General features: G+C 45.4%; 1 protein-coding gene across 2 annotated transcripts in view; it reads left to right on the forward strand.

The window, feature by feature from the left end:
• Positions 1-21,589, forward strand: part of ST6GAL1 (ST6 beta-galactoside alpha-2,6-sialyltransferase 1) — a 346,442-nt gene that overhangs the window by 98,339 nt on the left and 226,514 nt on the right. Inside the window, exon 2 of one of the 2 annotated variants that reach the window (XM_069727802.1) lies at positions 7,242-7,360. The exons of the other annotated variant lie outside the window; for it this stretch is intronic. The gene's annotated coding sequence lies outside the window, so the exon portion shown is untranslated. The remainder of the gene's footprint in view (positions 1-7,241; positions 7,361-21,589) is intronic. 2 annotated transcript variants of the gene reach the window in all.

The raw sequence follows: 21,589 nt of genomic DNA on the forward strand, positions 1-21,589 counted from the left end.
AATTTTTGCCCATTCATTCAGAAGAACATTTGTGAGATCAGATATTGGTCGAGACGGCCTTGCGTGCAATCTGAATTCTAGTGTATCCCAAAAATATGCATTGTGGTGATGTAAGGCCATGTTCACGCACAGTGTTTAATGCTGTTTTTTTTTTTCATGCAGCCAAAACCTGCTCTCTTAAGCTACTTTCACACGTCAGTGTCTCCGGTATGTGTGGTGACTGTTTCCACACGTACCGGACACTCTTAAATACGTAGACGCATTCAAATCTATAGGTCTGCGCACACGTCAGTGTTTGCACTGACTGTGTATCCATGTGCAAAACACGTTGACACATCCACTTTTTTGCCGGCAGCATGGTCCGCAATATGTCCCACACAGGTGCACACTGATGACAAACTAATGACATCCGTGTGTCATGAGTGTGACACGTATCAGCACCTGCGAAAAGCAGTACAGTTAGCGCTGTTTCCAGGCGCTGGGTGCTGAATGCAGCTCTCATCATTGTCACCTGGTCTCTCTGCAATCAGTGAGACCAGGTGACACTGATGAGACTTGTAATCACCACCGGCCATCTGTGTATCTCGTGTATTAAATAAATGATTTAAAAAAAAACATCATGGGAACCCTTTAATTTTCCTAACCAGCTGAGGGTTGGTTTTAATATTTTGGGAAGGGGCAAATAGCCATACTGGTTCACCGCCTATTAATAACAGCTCACTGCTGTTTGCTCAGCCTTTACTGGCTATTAAAGGGGACCCTCCAAAAATGATGTGGTGGTCCTCTCTGTATTTACTAACCAGCAAAAGCTGAACAGACAGATGTGGGGTGATGTTAACAGGCTGGGACGGAGCCGTAGATATTGGCCACCTTCCAGACTAAGAATATTAGCCCTCTGCCGCCCCAGAAATTATGCCTCTATTAAATGCACTAGCTCTGACACATAGCCTTGGCTCTTCCCACTTGCCCTGGTGTGGTGGCAAGTGGGGTAATAGTTTTGGGGTTGAAGTTAGCTGTTTTATTTCCACTGACATCAAGCCCAGGGGTTAGTAATGGAAAGGTGTCTATCAGACATCCCCATTACTAACCTCATAGTTAAATTTAACATAGACACACACAGAGTACAGTTCTTTAATTGAAATTAACACTCCCCAACCATCTTGTACCCATTTATTAACCAAAAAATCAAAGTCATCCTTCAGACGTAATGACTTGAAGTGGCCATTGATTGGCAGCAGGGATTGTTAGGTCATGCGAGCCCTGGGAGAGCCAGTGCCGACACTGCTGGAATGGTGTCAGCACCACAGGTGAGTATAGCTGTCATTATTTTATAAGAGGGAATAAAGTCATTTAGAAGGGTTTGCCCAAGTAGTGGGCATACCCTTTAAGAATCTGGGCAGTCTGCAATAACATTTTAAATCGTCATTGCATATTAAACAACTGCACAAGTTTGTTTCTATAGCTGCGGAAGCAGGGAGCCAGTTTTCAGGCACAGCCAGGCTTGCCATAGAGAAGGCAGAGATGATTTTTTTTACTATCTTTGCCTTCCTGACTATTGTATACACAGTGCTGAATGAGTGCGGTGTATGCAGATTTGGAAGCATTGACAGCATTTCATCCTCACATCCTAGCAATTATGTGATCTCAAAGTGGAGGGTAGGACCTGAAGCTTGAGTCCTAGCAGATTCAGATCAGCTCTGCAGTGTTGGCAAGAGCCTGAATTTACCCTATAACTGGAAGTTAATAAGGCAACCTCAGTTACAGGGAAAATCAAATATATAAAAATGTATTTAAAGGTTGCAGTGCACCCCAAAGGTCTTTATGGCCTCAAGGGTTGAATGGGGGATATGAGAAAAAATAAATTAATAAAAATAAGAAAATAAAATGATAAAAAATGATAAACAAAAGTTGTTGAAAATCCAAATCTCTGTTTCTGTTTTTATGCCCTTAAATCACAGAGATATGTCACACAAAATAATTAATAAGTAACATTTCCCACATGTCTACTTTACATCAGCACAATTTTGGAACCAACATTTTTTTTTGTTAGGGAGTTATAAGGGTTAAAAGTTGACCAGCAATTTCTCATTTTTACAACACCAATATTTTTTAGGGACTACATGACATTTGAAGTCATTTTGAGGGGTCTATATGATAGAAAATAACCAAGTGTGACACCATTCTAAAAACTGCATCCCTCAAGGTGCTCAAAACCACATTCAATAAGTTTATTAACCCTTCAGGTGTTTTACAGGAATTTTTGGAATGTTTAAATAAAAATTAACATTTAACTTTTTTCATAAACAATTTTCTTCAGCTCCAATTTGTTTTATTTTACCAAGGGTAACAGGAGAAAATGGACCCCAAAAGTTGTTGCACAATTTGTCCTGAGTACGCTGATACCCAATATGTAGGGGTAAACCACTGTTTGGGCGCATGGCAGAGCTCGGAAGGGAAGGAGCGCCATTTGACTTTTCATTGCAAAATTGACTGGAATTGAGATGGGATGCCATGTTGCGTTTGGAGAGCCCCTGATGTGCCTAAATATTGAAACCCCCCACAAGGGACACCATTTTGGAAAGTAGACCCCCTAAGGAACTTACCTAGATGTGTGGTGAGCACTTTGATTCACCAAGTGCTTCACAGAAGTTTATAATGCAGAGCCATAAAAATAAAAAATGATATTTTTTCACAAAAATGATTTTTTCCCCAATTTTTTATTTTCCCAAGGGTAAAAGAAGAAATTAGACCACAAAAGTTGTTGTGCAATTTGTCCTGAGTACGCTGACACCCGATATGTGGGGATAAACGACTGTTTGGGCGCATGGCAGATCTCGGAAGGGAAGGAGCGCCGTTTTACTTTTCAATACAAGATTTACTGGAATTGAGATGGGACACCATGTCGCGTTTGGAGAGCCCCTGATATACCTAAACATTAAAATCCCCCACAAGTGACACCATTTTGGAAAGTAGACCCCCTACGGAACTTATCTATATGTGTTTTGAGAGCTTTGAACTCCCAAGTGTTTCACTACAGTTTATAATGCAGAGCCGTGAAAAGCCCCAGTTTTGTATTTTAACAAGGGTAAGAGGATAAATTGGACCCCAAAAGTTGTTGTACAATTTGTCCTGAGTACGCTGATACCCCATATGTGGGGGGGAACCACTGTTTGGGTGCATGGCAGAGCTCGGAAGGGAAGGAGCGCCATTTGGAATGCAGACTTAGATGGATTGGTCTGCAGGCATCACGTTGCATTTGCAGAGCCCCTGATGTACCCAAACAGTAGAAACCCCCCACAAGTGACCCTATATTGGAAACTAGACCTCCCAAGGAACTTATCTAGATGTGTTGTGAGAACTTTGAACCCCCAAGTGTTTCACTACAGTATACAACGCAGAGCCGTGAAAATAAAAAATATTTTTTTCCCACAAAAATGATTTTTAGCCCTCCAAATTTTTATTTTCCCAAGGGTAAAAAGAGAACTTGGACCCCAAAAGTTGTTGTTCAATTTATCCCGAGTACGTTGATACCCCATATGTGGGGGTAAACCCCTGTTTGGGCGCACGGGAGAGCTCGGAAGGGAAGGAGCACTGTTTTACTTTTTCAACGCCGAATTAGCTGGAATTGAGATCGGACGCCATGCCGCGTTTGGAGAGCCCCTGATGTGCCTAAACAGTGGAAACCCCCAATTCTAACTGAAACCCTAATTCAAACACACCCCTAACCCTAATCCCAACCATAACCCTAACCCCAACTCTAACACACCCCTAACCCTAATCCCAACAGTAACCCTAACCACACTCCTAACCCTGACACACCCCTAACTCTAACTTTAGCCCCAACCCTAACCCTAACTTTAGCCCCAACCCTAACCCTAACTTTAGCCCCAACCCTAACCCTAACTTTAGCTCCAACCCTAACCCTAACTTTAGCCCCAACCCTAACCCTAATTAAAGCTCCAACCCTAACTCTAACTTTAGCCCCAACCCTAACCCTGATTTTAGCTCCAACCCTAGCCCCAGCCCTAACCCTAGCCCTAACCCTAGCCCTAACCCTAGCCCTAACCCTAGCCCCAGCCCTAACCCTAACCCTAACCCTAGCCCTAACCCTAGCCCTAGCCCTAACCCTAACCCTAACCCTAGCCCTAACGGGAAAATGGAAATTAATACATTTTTTTTTTTTAATTATTTTTACCTAACTAAGGGCGTGATGAAAGGGGGTTTGATTTACTTTTATAGCGTTTTTTATACCGGATTTTTATGATTGGCAGCTGTCACACACTAAAAAACGCTTTTTATAGCAAAAAAGTTTTTGCGTCTCCACATTTTGAGACATATAATTTTTCCATATTTTGGTCCACAGAGCCATGTGAGGTCTTGTTTTTTACGGGACGAGTTGATGTTTTTATTGGTAACATTTTCTGACACGTGACATTTTTTCATCGCTTTTTATTCTGATTTTTGTGAGGCAGAATGACCAAAAACCAGCTATTCATGAATTTCTTTTGGGGGAGGCGTTTATACCGTTCCGCGTTTGGTAAAATTGATAAATCAGTTTTATTCTTCGGGTTAGTACGTTTACAGCGATACCCCATTTATATCTTTTTTATGTTTTGGTGCTTTTATACGATAAAAACTATTTTATAGAAAAAATAATTATTTTGGCATCGCTTTATTCTCAGGACTATAACTTTTTTATTTTTTTGCTGATGCTGTATGGCAGCTCGTTTTTTGCGGGACAAGATGACGCTTTCAGCGGTACCATGGTTATTTATATTTATCTTTTTGATCGCGTGTTATTCCACTTTTTGTTCGGCGGTATGATAATAAAGCGTTGTGTTTTGCCTCATTTTTTTTTTCTTACGGTGTTCACTGAAGGGGTTAAATAGTGGGACAGTTTTATAGATTGGGTCGTTACGGACGCGTCGATACTAAATATGTGTACTTTTATTGTTTTTTTAATTTAGATAAAGAAATGTATTTATGGGAATAATATATATATTTTTTTCCTTATTTAGAAATTTTTTTCTTTTTTTTTTAATACATGTGGAAATTTTTTTTTAAACTTTTTGACTTTGCCCCGGGGGGGACATCACAGATCACTGATCTGACAGTTTGCACAGCACTCTGTTAGATCAGTGATCTGACTTACAGTGCTGCAGGCTTACCAAGCGCCTGCTCTGAGCAGGCACTTGGTATGCCACCTCCCTCCCTGCAGGACCCGAATGTCGCGGCCATTTTGGATCCGGGCCTGGAGCAGGGAGGGAGGTAAGGAGACCCTCGCAGCAACGTGATCACATCGCATTGCTGCGGTGGTCTCAGGGAAGCCCGCAGGGAGCCCACTCCCTGCGCGATGCTTCCCTATACCGCCGGCACACCACGATCATGTTTGATCACGGTGTGCTGGGGGTTAATGTGCCGGGGGCGGTCCGTGACCGCTCCTGGCACATAGTGCCGGATGTCAGCTGCGATAGGCAGCTGACACCCGGCCGCGATCGGCCGCGCTCCCCCCGTGTGCGCGGCCGATCGCATATGACGTACCCTCCCGTCATTAAGACGGGATAGTACGTCATATGGGATTAAGGGGTTAAACATCTGAAAAACAAATTTAGAATTAGAAAAATTTAGGAACTCTCATGTACCTAGTGAACACTAATGTTAAAAACATCCTCAAAAGTGTGGCAGTCATAAACAGGGAAAAATGACCTAGTCTTGAACTGTTAATTTTCTATATAGTATATTTTGTGTACTAGTAGCAGCTCCATTTTTTCACTAAATTTTCTTAAAACAGATTAAAAAATTCTGCTACTTGCACACTACTATGAAGTTCTGAGTGAATAATGTTTCCCAATGATAAAACAGTAAGCAGTCCCATAGACAATAAATGGAGCAGTGGTGCAAATGTTCAACCTCCGATCAATTCAGATGAAGATCTGCAGTGCTCCATTCTTGGTTTTTGCTTCTATGATTCCAGTATAATGCAGATAGATGATAATTTGTTAACACCCATTTGCATAATCATTTGTATAACTGCATAGTTATATGGTTATATAATTGTTTAAAAAGCATAATAAAAATATAATTGAAAGTCAATAGCACTGCTAATACAGCTCATAGGGCAGAGCTTCAACAGCAATTCACAGCCTTGTTATGCTTTGCTCTCATGAATGTATACAGTTGTGTGAAAAAGTTTTTGCCTTCTTCCTGATTTCTTATTCTTTTGCATGTTTGTCACACTTAAATGATCATCAAACAAATTAAAATATTAGACAAAGATAACACAAGTAAACAAAAAATTCAGTTTTTAAATGAAGGTCTTTATTAAGGGAAAAGGAAATCTAAGCTGAGGGCCGCAGGGCCACGCTTAGTAACCCGATGTTTACCCTGGTTACCATCGTTAAAGTAAAAAAACAACCGCTACATACTTACCTACCGCTGTCTGTCCTCGGCGCTCTGCTTCTCTGGTCTGGCTGTGAGCGCCGGGCAGCCGGAAAGCAGAGCGGTGACGTCACCGCTCTGCTTTCCGGCCGCTGTGCTCACAGCCAGACCAGAGAAGCAGAGCGCCGAGGACAGACAGCGGTAGGTAAGTATGTAGCGGTTGTTTTTTTTACTTTAACGATGGTAACCAGGGTAAACATCGGGTTACTAAGCGCGGCCCTGCGCTTAGTTACCCGATGTTTACCCTGGTTGCCAGCGAAGACATCGCTGAATCGGTGTCACACACGCCGATTCAGCGATGTCTACGGGGAGTCCAGCGACCAAATAAAGTTCTGGACTTTCTTCCCCGACCAGCGACAGCACAGCAGGGGCCTGATCGCTGCTGCCTGTCACACTGGACGATATCGCTAGCCAGGACGCTGCAACGTCACGGATCGCTAGCGATATCGTCTAGTGTGACGGTACCTTAATGCTTGGAAACCCTTCAATGTGGCTGAATTACAACAATTCTGCAAAGATGAGTGGGCCAAAATTCCTCCAGAGTGTTGTAATAGACTCATAGCCAGTTATTGCTGCTAAGGGTAGCCCAAGCAGTTGTAAGGTTTAGGGGACAATAACTTTTTCACACCAGGCCCTGTAGGTTTGGATTTCTTTTTCCCCTTATAATAAAGACCTTCATTTAAAAACTGCATTTTTGTGTTTACTTATGTCATCTTTGTCTAATATTTAAATTTGATGAAAACAGTGGTGAAAAAATAATAAATAAATAAATTTTCTTTTTTTTCTCACGCCGCTACCCTCAGAGCTGCTTCTGGCCAGAGCGCGTGAGGAGTAGGCGTTCTCCTCCAGCGCACTGAATGCCGGAATCTCCACCACTCAGCACCTTCATGCTGTCTATTCATCTGATCACTGGGCTTCACTGGTAAGTGCACCATATCTCATATCTAGCATTTTGCCTCAGAAGGGACCAATAATAACTGTCACCACCATATATTTAGTGCACACCTCCAGTATCTTCATTGATTGAGCCATTACCACTAGGGTTGAGCGAAACGGGTCGAACATTTTCAAAAGTCGCCGACTTTTGGCTAAGTCGGGGTTTCATGAAACCCGATCCGACCCCTGTGCGGGGTCGGCCATGCGGTACGCGACTTTCGCGCCAAAGTCGCGTTTCAATGACGCGAAAAGCGCCATTTCTCAGCCAATGAAGGTAAACGCAGAGTGTGGGCAGCGTGATGACATAGGTCCTGGTCCCCACCATCTTAGAGAAGGGCATTGCAGTGATTGGCTTGCTATCTGCGACGTCACAGGGGCTATAAAGAGGCGTTCCCGCCGACCGCCATCTTACTGCTGCTGATCTGAGCTTAGGGAGAGGTTGCTGCCGCTTTGTCAGAAGCAGGGATAGCGTTAGGCAGGGTCCATTAACCACAAAACCGCTTGTGCTGCAGCGATTTGCACTGTCCAACACCACCCTCGGTGTGCAGGGACAGTGGAAGTTTTTTTTTTTTTTTTTCCCCTCAGCGCTGTAGCTCATTGGGCTGCCCTAGAAGGCTCCCTGATAGCTGCATTGCTGTGTGTACGCCGCTGTGCAAACCAACTGCTTTTTTCAAAGCACAAATCCTCTTGTTCCTTCCTTTCTGCACAGCTATCTTTTTTGTTTGTCCACACTTTTTATTTCATTTGTGCATCAGTCCACTCCTTATTGCTGCCTGCCATACCTGGCTGAGATTACTGCAGGCAGGGAGATAGTAGCTGCCTGCCATACCTGGCTGAGATTACTGCAGGCAGGGAGATAGTAATTGTAGGACATTCCCTGTTTTTTTTTTTTTTTTTTTTTTTGGTGGGAGATTAAGATTGGCAATTTGGCATTTCTGCTAGAGTGCCATCCCTGTGTGTGCCATCTCTCTCACATAGTGGGCCATAGAAAGCCTTTTCATTTTTCTGTATTTTTTTTTGTGGGTGTATAAATTCTCCCTGATAAAAATACAGTGGGAGATTAATATTGGCCTTTGGGCTTGTGTGCCAGTCCTGAGTGTGCCATCTCTCTCACAAATAGTGGGCCATAGAAAGCCTATTTTATTTTTTTTTGGGTTTTATAAATTCTCCCTGAAAAAAGGGAGATTAATATTGGCCTCTGGGCTTGTGTGCCAGTTGTGAGCGTGCCATCTCTCTCACAAATAGTGGGCCATAGAAAGCCTATTTAATTTTTTTTTTGGTTTTATAAATTTTCCCTGAAAAAAGGGAGATTAATATTGGCCTCTGGGCTTGTGTGCCAGTTGTGAGCGTGCCATCTGTGCCAGCCCTGAGCGTGCCATCTCTCTCACAAATAGTGGGCCATAGAAAGCCTATTTAATTTTTTTTTTTGGTTTTATAAATTCTCCCTGAAAAAAAGGGAGATTAATATTGGCCTCTGGGGTTGTGTGCCAGTTGTGAGCGTGCCATCTGTGCCAGTCCTGAGCGTGCCATCTCTCTCACAAATAGTGGGCCATAGAAAGCCTATTTAATTTTTTTTTTGGTTTTATAAATTTTCCCTGAAAAAAGGGAGATTAATATTGGCCTCTGGGCTTGTGTGCCAGTTGTGAGCGTGCCATCTGTGCCAGTCCTGAGCGTGCCATCTCTCTCACAAATAGTGGGCCATAGAAAGCCTATTTAATTTTTTTTTTGGTTTTATAAATTTTCCCTGAAAAAAGGGAGATTAATATTGGCCTCTGGGCTTGTGTGCCAGTTGTGAGCGTGCCATCTGTGCCAGTCCTGAGCGTGCCATCTCTCTCACAAATAGTGGGCCATAGAAAGCCTATTTAAATATTTTTTTGGTTTTATAAATTCTCCCAGAAAAAAAGGGAGATTAATATTGGCCTCTGGGCTTCTGTGCCAGTCCTGAGCGTGCCATCTGTGCCAGTCCTGAGCGTCCCATCTCTCTCACAAATAGTGGGCCATAGAAAGCCTATTTTTTTTTTTTTTTGGGTTTTAGAAATTCTCCCTGAAAAAAAAAGGGAGATTAATATTGCCCTTTGGGCTTGTGTGCCAGTACTAAGCGTTCCATCTCTCTCTCTCTCTCAGTCAGTGGGCCATAGAACGCCTATTTTTGGTTTTATTTGTTTTCTAAATTCTCCCTGAAAAAATCATTTTATTTTATTTGGTTTCTAAATTCTTCCTGATAAAATCATATTTTTTTTATTATTTTTTTTTCTAAAGTCTCCCTGAAAAAAAAAAAAAAAAAACAAACCCCCAAAAAAATTGGGAGATTAATATTGGCCTTTCTGCTTGTGTGCCAGTCTTGACTCCTGGGTGTGCCATCTCTCTCTCTCTCTCTCTCTCTCCAATTGTGGTCCATAGAAAGCCTATATTTTTTTTCCTTGATTTGGGTTCAAAAATCTACCAGAGAAAATAACTCCATCAATCATTGGTAGAAAAATATTGGCCTCTGGGCTTGTGTGCCACTTCTGATTCCTGTGTGCGTCATCTCTCACTCAGTGGCCCATAGAAAGCATATAGTTTGTTACATTTGTTTTCTAAATTCTCCCTGCAAAAATCTATTTTTTTTTTTTTTTGCGGTTTCTAAAGTGTTCCTGAAAAAAATAAAAAAAAAAAAAAAATAATAGTGTGACATTAATATTAACATTTGTGCTTCAGTGACAGTCCTGCGTGTGGGGCATCTCTCTAATTTGCAGCCACCAAAAAAAGAGTGTGTAACATTGGCCCTGATTTTCGCTGTGGTCTCACCAACCTGTAAAGGGGTAGCTAAATCATACTGAAGTTATAGCTCACCGTGTAAGTTGTGTGACTGCAACAAATAACGTTAGTTTGGTTACGTTTTTAAAACAATGAGGAAGTCTAGTGGAAGAGGTCGTGGCCGGGGGCGTTCATTGTCAGCTGGTAATGAGGGTAGTGGTAGTGGTGGAGCATCAGGTGGTCGTGGGGAAAAAAATATTGCACCTAAGTCTGGAGCTGTGGAGCCAGGTTCGTCGTCCGGCTACACAAGGCCTCGAACGCTCCCTTTTCTGGGATTAGGAAAACCGCTTTTAAAGCCGGAGCAGCAAGAGCAAGTTTTGGCTTATCTTGCTGACTCAGCCTCTAGCTCTTTTGCCTCCTCTCGTGAAACTGGTAAAAGTAAAAGCAGCGCGTCGTTAGTGGATGTTCACGGTCAGGGACAAGTCACTTCCTTGTCCTCTTCAGCAAAAACAACAACAGAGAAGAATGCAGCAGGCGACACAACGGGTTACTCCATGGAGCTCTTTACACATACCGTCCCTGGCTTAAAAAGTGAAGCAGTTAACAGTCCATGCCCATTACAAATTGAATCTGACATGGAGTGCACTGACGCACAGCCACAGCCAGACTACTATGCTGGTCCTTTGACTCAGACCACAACATTGCCCTCGCAGGGTGCTGATCAAGAATCAGACCCTGATGAGACTATGTTGCCCCATCACGAACGCTATACCACCGAACGACACGGTGACACAGACGAAGTTGCGCAGGAGGTACAAGAAGAGTTATTAGATGACCCAGTTCTTGACCCCGATTGGCAGCCATTGGGGGAACAGGGTGCAGGCGGCAGCAGTTCTGAAGCAGAGGAGGAGGAGGGGCCGCAGCAGGCATCAACATCGCCACAGGTTCCATCTGCCGGGCCCGTATCTTGCCCAAAACGCGTGGCAAAGCCAAAACCTGGTGGAGGACAGCGTGGCCATCCGGTTAAAGCTCAGTCTGCAATGCCTGAAAAGGTATCCGATGCTAGAAAGAGTGCAGTCTGGCATTTTTTTAAACAACATCCAATTGATCAGCGCAAAGTCATCTGTCAAAAATGTTCTACTTCCTTAAGCAGAGGTCAGAATCTGAAAAGTCTCAATACTAGTTGCATGCATAGACATTTAACCACCATGCATTTGAAAGCTTGGACTAACTACCAAACGTCCCTTAAGGTTGTTGCACCCTCGGCCAATGAAGCTAGTCATCAACGCAACATCCCTTCCGGCAGTGTAGGACCACCATTTAGCGCACCACCTGCTGTATCTGTGCAGGTATCTTTGCCAGGCCAAAGCAGTCAGGGTCAGGGAATCACCAGTTTCGTAGTAGGAAACACTGCATCTAGGGCACCGGCGGCAACAATACCATCTCCCACCGTCTCTCAGTCTGCCATGTCCACCGGCACCCCCGCTAGTTCCACGATCTCCAGCTCTCCAGTCCAGCTCACCCTACATGAGACTATGGTTAGAAAAAGGAAATACTTAGCCTCGCATCCGCGTACACAGGGTTTGAACGCCCACATAGCTAGACTAATCTCGTTAGAGATGATGCCCTACCGGTTAGTTGAAAGCGAAGCTTTCAAAGACCTGATGGACTACGCTGTACCACGCTACGAGCTACCCAGTCGACACTTTTTTTCCAGAAAAGCCATCCCAGCCCTCCACCAGCATGTTAAAGAGCGCATCGTCCATGCACTCAGGCAATCTGTGAGCACAAAGGTGCACCTGACAACAGATGCATGGACCAGTAGGCATGGCCAGGGACGTTACGTGTCCATCACGGCACACTGGGTAAATGTGGTGGATTCAGGGTCCACAGGGGACAGCAAGTTTGGGACAGTTCTGCCTAGCCCACGGTCTAGTAAACAGTTGTCTGTAGCCGTTCGCACCCCCTCCTCCTCCTCCTCCTCCTCGTCCTCCTGCAGAAGCAAGAGCTCGTCCACAGACCGCAGTCGCACAAACACTCCATCCGCACCTGCCACAGTTGCACACCAGGTCTCCCATTATGGGGCAGCTACTGGCATACGTCAGCAGGCTGTATTGGCTATGAAGTGTTTGGGCGACAATAGACACACCGCGGAAGTTCTGTCCGAGTTCTTGCAGCAAGAAACGCAGTCGTGGCTGGGCACTGTAGATCTTGAGGCAGGCAAGGTAGTGAGTGATAACGGAAGGAATTTCATGGCTGCCATCTCCCTTTCCCAACTGAAACACATTCCTTGCCTGGCTCACACCTTAAACCTGGTGGTGCAGTGCTTCCTGAAAAGTTATCCGGGGTTATCCGACCTGCTCCTCAAAGTGCGTGGACTTTGCGCACATATCCGCCGTTCGCCTGTACACTCCAGCCGTATGCAGACCTATCAGCGTTCTTTGAACCTTCCCCAGCATCGCCTAATCATAGACGTTGCAACAAGGTGGAACTCAACACTGCACATGCTTCAGAGACTGTGCGAACAGAGGCGGGCTGTAATGTTTTTGTGGGAGGATACACATACACGGGCAGGCAGTAGGATGGCAGACATGGAGTTGTCAGGTGTGCAGTGGTCGAAGATTCAAGACATGTGTCAAGTCCTTCAGTGTTTTGAGGAATGCACACGGCTGGTTAGTGCAGACACCGCCATAATAAGCATGAGCATCCCCCTAATGCGTCTGCTGATGCAAAGTTTGACGCACATAAAGGATCAGGCGTCTGCACCAGAGGAAGAGGAAAGCCTTGATGACAGTCAGCGATTGTCTGGTCAGGGCAGTGTACATGACGAGGTACCGGGCGAAGAGGAGGTGGAGGATGAGGAGGATGATGGGGATGAGTATATTTTTAATGAGGAAGCTTTCCCGGGGGCACGGGAAATTGGTGGCGTGGCAAGGCCGGGTTCTGGTTTTTTGAGGGACACAAGTGACGTAGATTTGCCTGCAACTGCCCCTCAACCAAGCACAACCGCAGATTTGACAACGGGAACTTTGGCCCACATGGCGGATTATGCCTTGCGTATCCTCAAAAGGGACACACGCATTACAAAAATGATGAACGATGACGATTACTGGTTGGCCTGCCTCCTTGATCCTCGCTATAAAGGCAAATTGCAAAATATTATGCCACATGAGAACTTGGAACTAATATTAGCAACAAAACAATCAACTCTTGTTGACCGTTTGCTTCTGGCATTCCCTGCACACAGCGCCCGTGATCGTTCTCACACGAGCTCCAGGGGCCAGCAGACCAGAGGTGTTAGAGGGGCAGAAATCAGAAGTGGCGTTGGCCAGAGGGGTTTTCTGACCAGGTTGTGGAGTGATTTTTCTATGACCGCAGATAGGACAGGTACTGCAGCATCAATTCTAAGTGACAGGAGACAACATTTGTCCAGTATGGTTACAAACTATTTTTCATCCCTTATCGACGTTCTCCCTCAACCGTCATTCCCATTTGATTACTGGGCATCCAAATTAGACACCTGGCCAGAATTGGCAGAATATGCATTGCAGGAGCTTGCTTGCCCGGCAGCTAGTGTCCTATCAGAAAGAGTATTCAGTGCTGCAGGTTCAATACTAACAGAAAAAAGGACTCGTCTGGCTACCCAAAATGTAGATGATCTAACCTTCATTAAAATGAACCACAACTGGATTTCAAAATCTTTTGCCCCACCCTGCCCGGCTGACACCTAGCTTTCCTATGAAAAGGTCTTGCCTGTGGACTATTCTGAATGACTTTTCCAATCTCGTAATTTTCTTCACCTGATTGTCCAGCATACGACATGTTTCCACCTCACGAAATGGCCAAACTCCCCACACGGGGCCGAGCTATCGACACTTTGCGCTTGGACCCTTGAGAGTGCTGTTTGTCTGAAGAGGTGGGTGTGGCCGCTTTTGGTCGACGGCACTGCCACTGGGTCCCTCATAGTACAATAAAGTGTCTCTGGCGGTGGTGGTGCGCACCCAACGTCAGACACACCGTTGTAATATGAGGGGCCCTGTGCCTGTACCGCCGGCCACAAGACAGTTCCCCCCCCAGCTCAAACAGTGCTCTACCACTAGCAAAATTATCTCTCACAGCTTCACCAATGTGTAGTCTAGGCGCTGACATCCTTCAATGCCTGGCACTGACAATACCATTGTTTTGACATTTTTGTTATGTTAGGCCTTCGAAGCCTGTCTGCGGTCCCTTCTTTCTACAACTACTACACTGACCAGGCCACTGCTGGCCGTGTTACCCTGGAACCAATTTAAAAGTGCCTACAGTCAGCCCAATTTTGTTATGTTAGGCCTTGGAAGCCTGTCTGCGGTCACTCCTTCCACTAGACTTCCACTGACCAGACCACTGCTGCCCGTGTACCCCTGGAACCAATTTAAAAGTGCCTACAGCCAGCCCAAGTTTGTTATGTTAGGCCTTGGAAGCCTGTCTGCGGTCACTCCTTCCACTAGACTTCCACTGACCAGACCACTGCTGCCCGTGTACCCCTGGAACCAATTTAAAAGTGCCTACAGCCAGCCCAAGTTTGTTATGTTAGGCCTTGGAAGCCTGTCTGCGGTCACTCCTTCCACTAGACTTCCACTGACCAGACCACTGCTGCCCGTGTACCCCTGGAACCAATTTAAAAGTGCCTACAGCCAGCCCAAGTTTGTTATGTTAGGCCTTGGAAGCCTGTCTGCGGTCACTCCTTCCACTAGACTTCCACTGACCAGACCACTGCTGCCCGTGTACCCCTGGAACCAATTTAAAAGTGCCTACAGCCAGCCCAAGTTTGTTATGTTAGGCCTTGGAAGCCTGTCTGCGGTCACTCCTTCCACTAGACTTCCACTGACCAGACCACTGCTGCCCATGTACCCCTGGAACCAATTTAAAAGTGCCTACAGCCAGCCCAAGTTTGTTATGTTAGGCCTTGGAAGCCTGTCTGCGGTCACTCCTTCCACTAGACTTCCACTGACCAGACCACTGCTGCCCATGTACCCCTGGAACCAATTTAAAAGTGCCTACAGCCAGCCCAAGTTTGTTATGTTAGGCCTTGGAAGCCTGTCTGCGGTCACTCCTTCCACTAGACTTCCACTGACCAGACCACTGCTGCCCATGTACCCCTGGAACCAATTTAAAAGTGCCTACAGCCAGCCCAAGTTTGTTATGTTAGGCCTTGGAAGCCTGTCTGCGGTCACTCCTTCCACTAGACTTCCACTGACCATACACTGCTGCCCATGTACCCCTGGAACAAATTTAAAAGTGCCTACAGCCAGCCCAAGTTTGTTATGTTAGGCCTTCGAAGCCTGTCTGCGTCCCGTTCTTTCAACTACAACTACACTGACCAGGCCACTGATGGCCGTGTTCCCCTGGAACCAATTTTAACTTGCCTACAGCCAGCCCTATGTTATTATGTTAGGCCTTCGAAGCCTGTCTGCGTCCCGTTCTTTCAACTACAACTACACTGACCAGGCCACTGATGGCCGTGTTCCCCTGGAACCAATTTTAACTTGCCTACAGCCAGCCCAATGTTAGGCCTTTGATGCCTGTCTGCCGTCACTCCTTCCACTAGGCCTCCACTGACCTGTCTATTGCTGCCCGTGTACCCCTTGAACCAACCTAATAAAATATTTTAAAAATTAATTTGATTATAAAAAATAAGATCGTGTTGAGATCTCAAATGCAGACATTTTAACAATCAAAACAAACACACAACAAATATCTGGAACTGTACTACAAAGGTCCAACAGCTACAATTTCTTTCTCCTGCAAGAAGTTAACTGAAAGTTTTTTGGAGTTGTTAACACAGATATGGCATCCACCGAGTGTTGTCCTGTCGCGTCTCCTTTAAATTATTTCCAATAAGATGTTAAACTATTAATTTAATAAAATCAATAATTAAAAAATTAATTGAGTAAGTCAAAAGCACATTGCAAATAAACATTAATTACAAATCAAGAAGCATGGCTGTTGTGAATTCTGTGGCTGAGTTCACTTCTGTGGTCACAAGTGGTATTGCAGTCTCTGGGCTTCCTCCCTCAGGTGTTTTGGTGAGCTCGTTGGCTGCCTTGCTATTTAGCTCCACCTGAGTCTGTCTTCCTTGCTCCTTGTCAATGTTCCAGTGTTGGATCTGAGCTACTGCATCTTTCCTTGGGCCTGCTGCTCTGCTAGATAAGTGCTTCTAGTTTGTTTTCTGTTTTTTCTGTCCAGCTTGCTATTAACTTTTGCTGGAAGCTCTGAGAAGCAAAGGGGTGCACCGCCGTGCTGTTAGTTCGGCACGGTGGGTCTTTTTGCCCCTTTGCGTGGTTTTCGTTTTAGGGTTTTTTGTAGACTGCATAGTTCTCTTTGCTATCCTCGCTCTGTCTAGAATATCGGGCCTCACTTTGCTGAATCTATTTCATTCCTACGTTTGTCTTTTCATCTTGCTAACAGTCATTATATGTGGGGGGCTGCCTATTCCTTTGGGGTATTTCTCTGAGGTAAGTCAGGCTTGTATTTCTATCTGCAGGCTAGTCAGCTCCTCAGGCAGTGTCGAGTTGCATAGGTAGTTATAGGCGCAATCCACTGCTGCTTATAGTTGTGTGAGGATAGATCAGGTACTGCAGTCTACAAAGATTCCACGTCTCAGAGCTCGTCCTATTGTTTTTGGTTATTGCCAGATCTCTGTATGTGCGCTGATTACTGCACGCTGTGTTGCCTGATTGCCAGCCATAACAGTACAAGGAGCCATTCCAATGATTTCCAATAGAGGGAGAAAAAAAAATCCTGACATCATTTTTTTTTCTTAGCTCTGTCTTCAGTCTTTTTTTTCCCCTAGACATTAGAGTGCTTCAGGACACAGCTGTGGACATGGATATTCAGGCTCTGTGCTCCTCAATGGATAATCTCGTTGTAAATGTACAAAAGATTCAAGATACTATTGATCAGAAATCGATGCTAGAACCAAGAATTCCGATTCCTGATTTGTTTTTTGGTGACAGAACTAAGTTCCTGAGCTATTTTTGGCCTTGAAACCTCATTCTTCTGGTAATCCTATTCAACAGGTTTTGATTATTATTTCTTTTTTGCGCGGCGACCCACAGGACTGGGCGTTTTCTCTTGCACCAGGAGATTCTGCATTGAGTAATGTTGATGCATTTTTCCAGGCGCTGGGATTGCTTTACGATGAGCCTAATTCAGTGGATCAAGCTGAGAAAAATCTGCTGGCTTCATGCCAGGGTCAGGATGATGTAGAAGTATATTGTCAGAAATTTAGGAAATGGTCAGTACTCACTCTGTGGAATGAATCTGCACTAGCGGCCTTGTTCAGAAAGGGTCTCTCTGAAGCTCTTAAGGATGTAATGGTGGGATTTCCTATGCCTGCTGGTTTGAATGAGTCTATGTCCTTGGCCATTCAGATCGGTCGTCGCTTGCGCGAGCGTAAATCTGTGCACCATCTGGCGGTATTGTCTGAGAGTAAGCCTGAGCCTATGCAGTGCGACAGGACTATGACTAAAGTAGAACGGCACGAACACAGACGTCTGAACAGACTGTGTTTCTATTGTGGTGATTCTACTCATGCTATTTCTAATTGTCCTAAACGCACTAGGCGGTTCGATAGCTCTGCCGTTATTGGTACTGTACAGTCCAAATTCCTTTTGTCCATTACCTTAATGTGCTCTTTGTCATCATATTCTGTCATGGCGTTTGTGGATTCAGGCGCTGCCCTGAATCTGATGGATTTGGATTATGCTAACCGTTGTGGATTTTTCTTGGAGCCTTTGCGGTGTCCTATTCCGTTGAGAGGAATTGATGCTACACCTTTGGCCAAGAATAAGCCTCAGTACTGGGCCCAGCTGACCATGTGCATGGCTCCTGCACATCAGGAAGTTATTCGCTTTCTGGTACTGCATAATTTGCATGATGTGGTCGTGTTGGGGTTGCCATGGCTACAAACCCATAATCCAGTATTGGATTGGAACTCTATGTCGGTAACCAGCTGGGGTTGTCAGGGAGTACATGGTGATGTTCCATTTTTGTCTATTTCGTCATCCATTCCTTCTGACATCCCAGAGTTCTTGTCGGACTTTCAGGATGTATTTGAAGAGTCCAAGTCTGATGCCCTACCTCCGCATAGGAATTGTGATTGTGCTATCGATTTGATTCCTGGTAGTAAATTCCCTAAGGGTCGTTTGTTTAATTTGTCCGTACCTGAACACACCGCTATGCGCAGTTATGTGAAGGAGTCCCTGGAGAAGGGACATATTCGCCCATCGTCGTCACCATTGGGAGCAGGGTTCTTTTTTGTAGCCAAGAAGGATGGTTCGCTAAGACCGTGTATTGATTACCGCCTTCTTAATAAGATCACTGTTAAGTTTCAGTATCCCTTGCCATTGATATCTGACTTGTTTGCTCGGATTAAGGGGGCTAGTTGGTTTACTAAGATTGATCTTCGTGGTGCGTATAATCTGGTGAGAATCAGGCAGGGAGATGAATGGAAAACGGCATTTAATACGCCCGAGGGTCATTTTGAGTATCTGGTGATGCCGTTCGGACTTGCCAATGCTCCATCTGTTTTTCAGTCTTTTATGCATGACATTTTCCGTGAGTATCTGGATAAATTCTTGATTGTTTACTTGGATGACATTTTGATCTTCTCAGATGATTGGGAGTCTCATGTGAAGCAAGTCAGAATGGTTTTCCAGGTACTGCGTGCTAATTCCTTGTTCGTGAAGGGATCAAAGTGTCTCTTCGGTGTGCAGAAAGTTTCATTTTTGGGGTTCATCTTTTCCCCTTCTACTATCGAGATGGATCCGGTTAAGGTTCAGGCCATCCAGGATTGGACTCAGCCGACATCTCTGAAAAGTCTGCAGAAATTCCTGGGCTTTGCTAATTTTTATCGTCGCTTCATCTGTAATTTTTCTAGCATTGCCAGACCATTGACCGATTTGACCAAGAAGGGTGCTGATTTGGTTAATTGGTCTTCTGCTGCCGTGGAAGCTTTTCAGGAGTTGAAGCGTCGTTTTTGCTGTGCCCCTGTGTTGTGTCAACCTGATGTTTCTCTTCCGTTCCAGGTCGAGGTTGATGCTTCTGAGATTGGTGCAGGGGCGGTTTTGTCACAGAGAGGTTCTGGTTGCTCAGTGTTCAAACCATGTGCTTTCTTTTCCAGGAAATTTTCTGCTGCTGAGCGTAATTATGATGTGGGCAACCGAGAGTTGCTGGCCATGAAGTGGGCATTCGAGGAGTGGCGTCATTGGCTTGAGGGTGCTAAGCATCGCGTGGTGGTTTTGACTGATCATAAGAACCTTACTTATCTTGAGTCTGCCAAGCGCTTGAATCCTAGACAGGCCCGTTGGTCGTTATTTTTTGCTCGTTTTGATTTTGTGATTTCATACCTTCCGGGCTCTAAAAATGTGAAGGCGGATGCTCTGTCTAGGAGTTTTGTGCCCGATTCTCCGGGGTTATCTGAGCCGGCGAGTATCCTCAAGGAAGGAGTCATTGTGTCTGCCATCTCCCCTGATTTGCGGAGAGTGTTGCAGAAATTTCAGGCTAATAAACCTGATCGTTGTCCGGCCGAGAAACTGTTCGTCCCTGATAGGTGGACTAGTAAAGTTATCTCTGAACTTCATTGTTCGGTGCTGGCCGGTCATCCAGGAATCTTTGGTACCAGGGAGTTGGTTGCTAGATCCTTCTGGTGGCCATCTCTGTCACGGGATGTGCGTGCTTTTGTGCAGTCCTGTGGAATTTGTGCTAGGGCTAAGCCCTGCTGTTCACGTGCCAGTGGGTTGCTTTTGCCCTTGCCGGTCCCGAAGAGGCCTTGGACACATATTTCGATGGATTTCATTTCTGACCTTCCCGTTTCTCAAAAAATGTCGGTCATTTGGGTGGTCTGTGATCGCTTTTCTAAAATGGTCCATCTGGTGCCCTTGGTTAAATTGCCTTCCTCCTCTGATTTGGTGCCTTTGTTCTTTCAGCATGTGGTTCGTTTACATGGCATTCCTGAGAATATTGTTTCTGACAGAGGTTCCCAGTTTGTCTCGAGGTTCTGGCGAGCCTTTTGTGGTAGGATGGGCATTGACCTATCTTTTTCCTCGGCCTTCCATCCTCAGACTAATGGCCAGACCGAACGAACCAATCAGACCTTGGAAACATATCTGAGATGTTTTGTTTCTGCAGACCAGGATGATTGGGTGTCCTTTTTGCCGTTGGCTGAGTTCGCCCTTAATAATCGGGCCAGCTCGGCTACCTTGGTCTCTCCATTTTTCTGCAATTCTGGGTTCCATCCTCGTTTCTCTTCAGGACAGGTTGAGTCTTCGGACTGTCCTGGTGTGGATTCTGTGGTGGACAGGTTGCAGCAGATCTGGACTCAGGTAGTGGACAATTTGACCTTGTCCCAGGAGAAGGCTCAGCTTTTCGCTAATCGCAGACGCCGTGTGGGACCCCGACTTCGTGTTGGGGATCTGGTTTGGTTATCTTCTCGTCATATTCCTATGAAGGTTTCCTCTCCTAAATTTAAACCTCGTTTTATTGGTCCGTATAGGATTTCTGAGATTCTCAATCCGGTGTCTTTTCGTCTGACCCTCCCAGACTCCTTTTCCATACATAATGTATTCCATAGGTCGTTGTTGAGGAGATACGTGGCACCTATGGTTCCATCTGTGGAGCCTCCTGCCCCTGTTTTGGTGGAGGGGGAATTGGAGTATATTGTGGAGAAGATTTTGGATTCTCGTGTCTCTAGACGGAAACTCCAGTATCTGGTCAAATGGAAGGGTTATGCTCAGGAAGATAATTCCTGGGTTTTTGCCTCTGATGTCCATGCCCCAGATCTTGTTCGTGCCTTTCATGTGGCTCATCCTGGTCGGCCTGGGGGTTCTGGTGAGGGTTCGGTGACCCCTCCTCAAGGGGGGGGTACTGTAGTGAATTCTGTGGCTGAGTTCACTTCTGTGGTCACAAGTGGTATTGCAGTCTCTGGGCTTCCTCCCTCAGGTGTTTTGGTGAGCTCGTTGGCTGCCTTGCTATTTAGCTCCACCTGAGTCTGTCTTCCTTGCTCCTTGTCAATGTTCCAGTGTTGGATCTGAGCTACTGCATCTTTCCTTGGGCCTGCTGCTCTGCTAGATAAGTGCTTCTAGTTTGTTTTCTGTTTTTTCTGTCCAGCTTGCTATTAACTTTTGCTGGAAGCTCTGAGAAGCAAAGGGGTGCACCGCCGTGCTGTTAGTTCGGCACGGTGGGTCTTTTTGCCCCTTTGCGTGGTTTTCGTTTTAGGGTTTTTTGTAGACTGCATAGTTCTCTTTGCTATCCTCGCTCTGTCTAGAATATCGGGCCTCACTTTGCTGAATCTATTTCATTCCTACGTTTGTCTTTTCATCTTGCTAACAGTCATTATATGTGGGGGGCTGCCTATTCCTTTGGGGTATTTCTCTGAGGTAAGTCAGGCTTGTATTTCTATCTGCAGGCTAGTCAGCTCCTCAGGCAGTGTCGAGTTGCA

This window comes from Ranitomeya imitator, chromosome 5, assembly GCF_032444005.1.
Source record: "Ranitomeya imitator isolate aRanImi1 chromosome 5, aRanImi1.pri, whole genome shotgun sequence".
In the NCBI taxonomy this organism is placed as follows: Eukaryota; Metazoa; Chordata; class Amphibia; order Anura; family Dendrobatidae; genus Ranitomeya; species Ranitomeya imitator.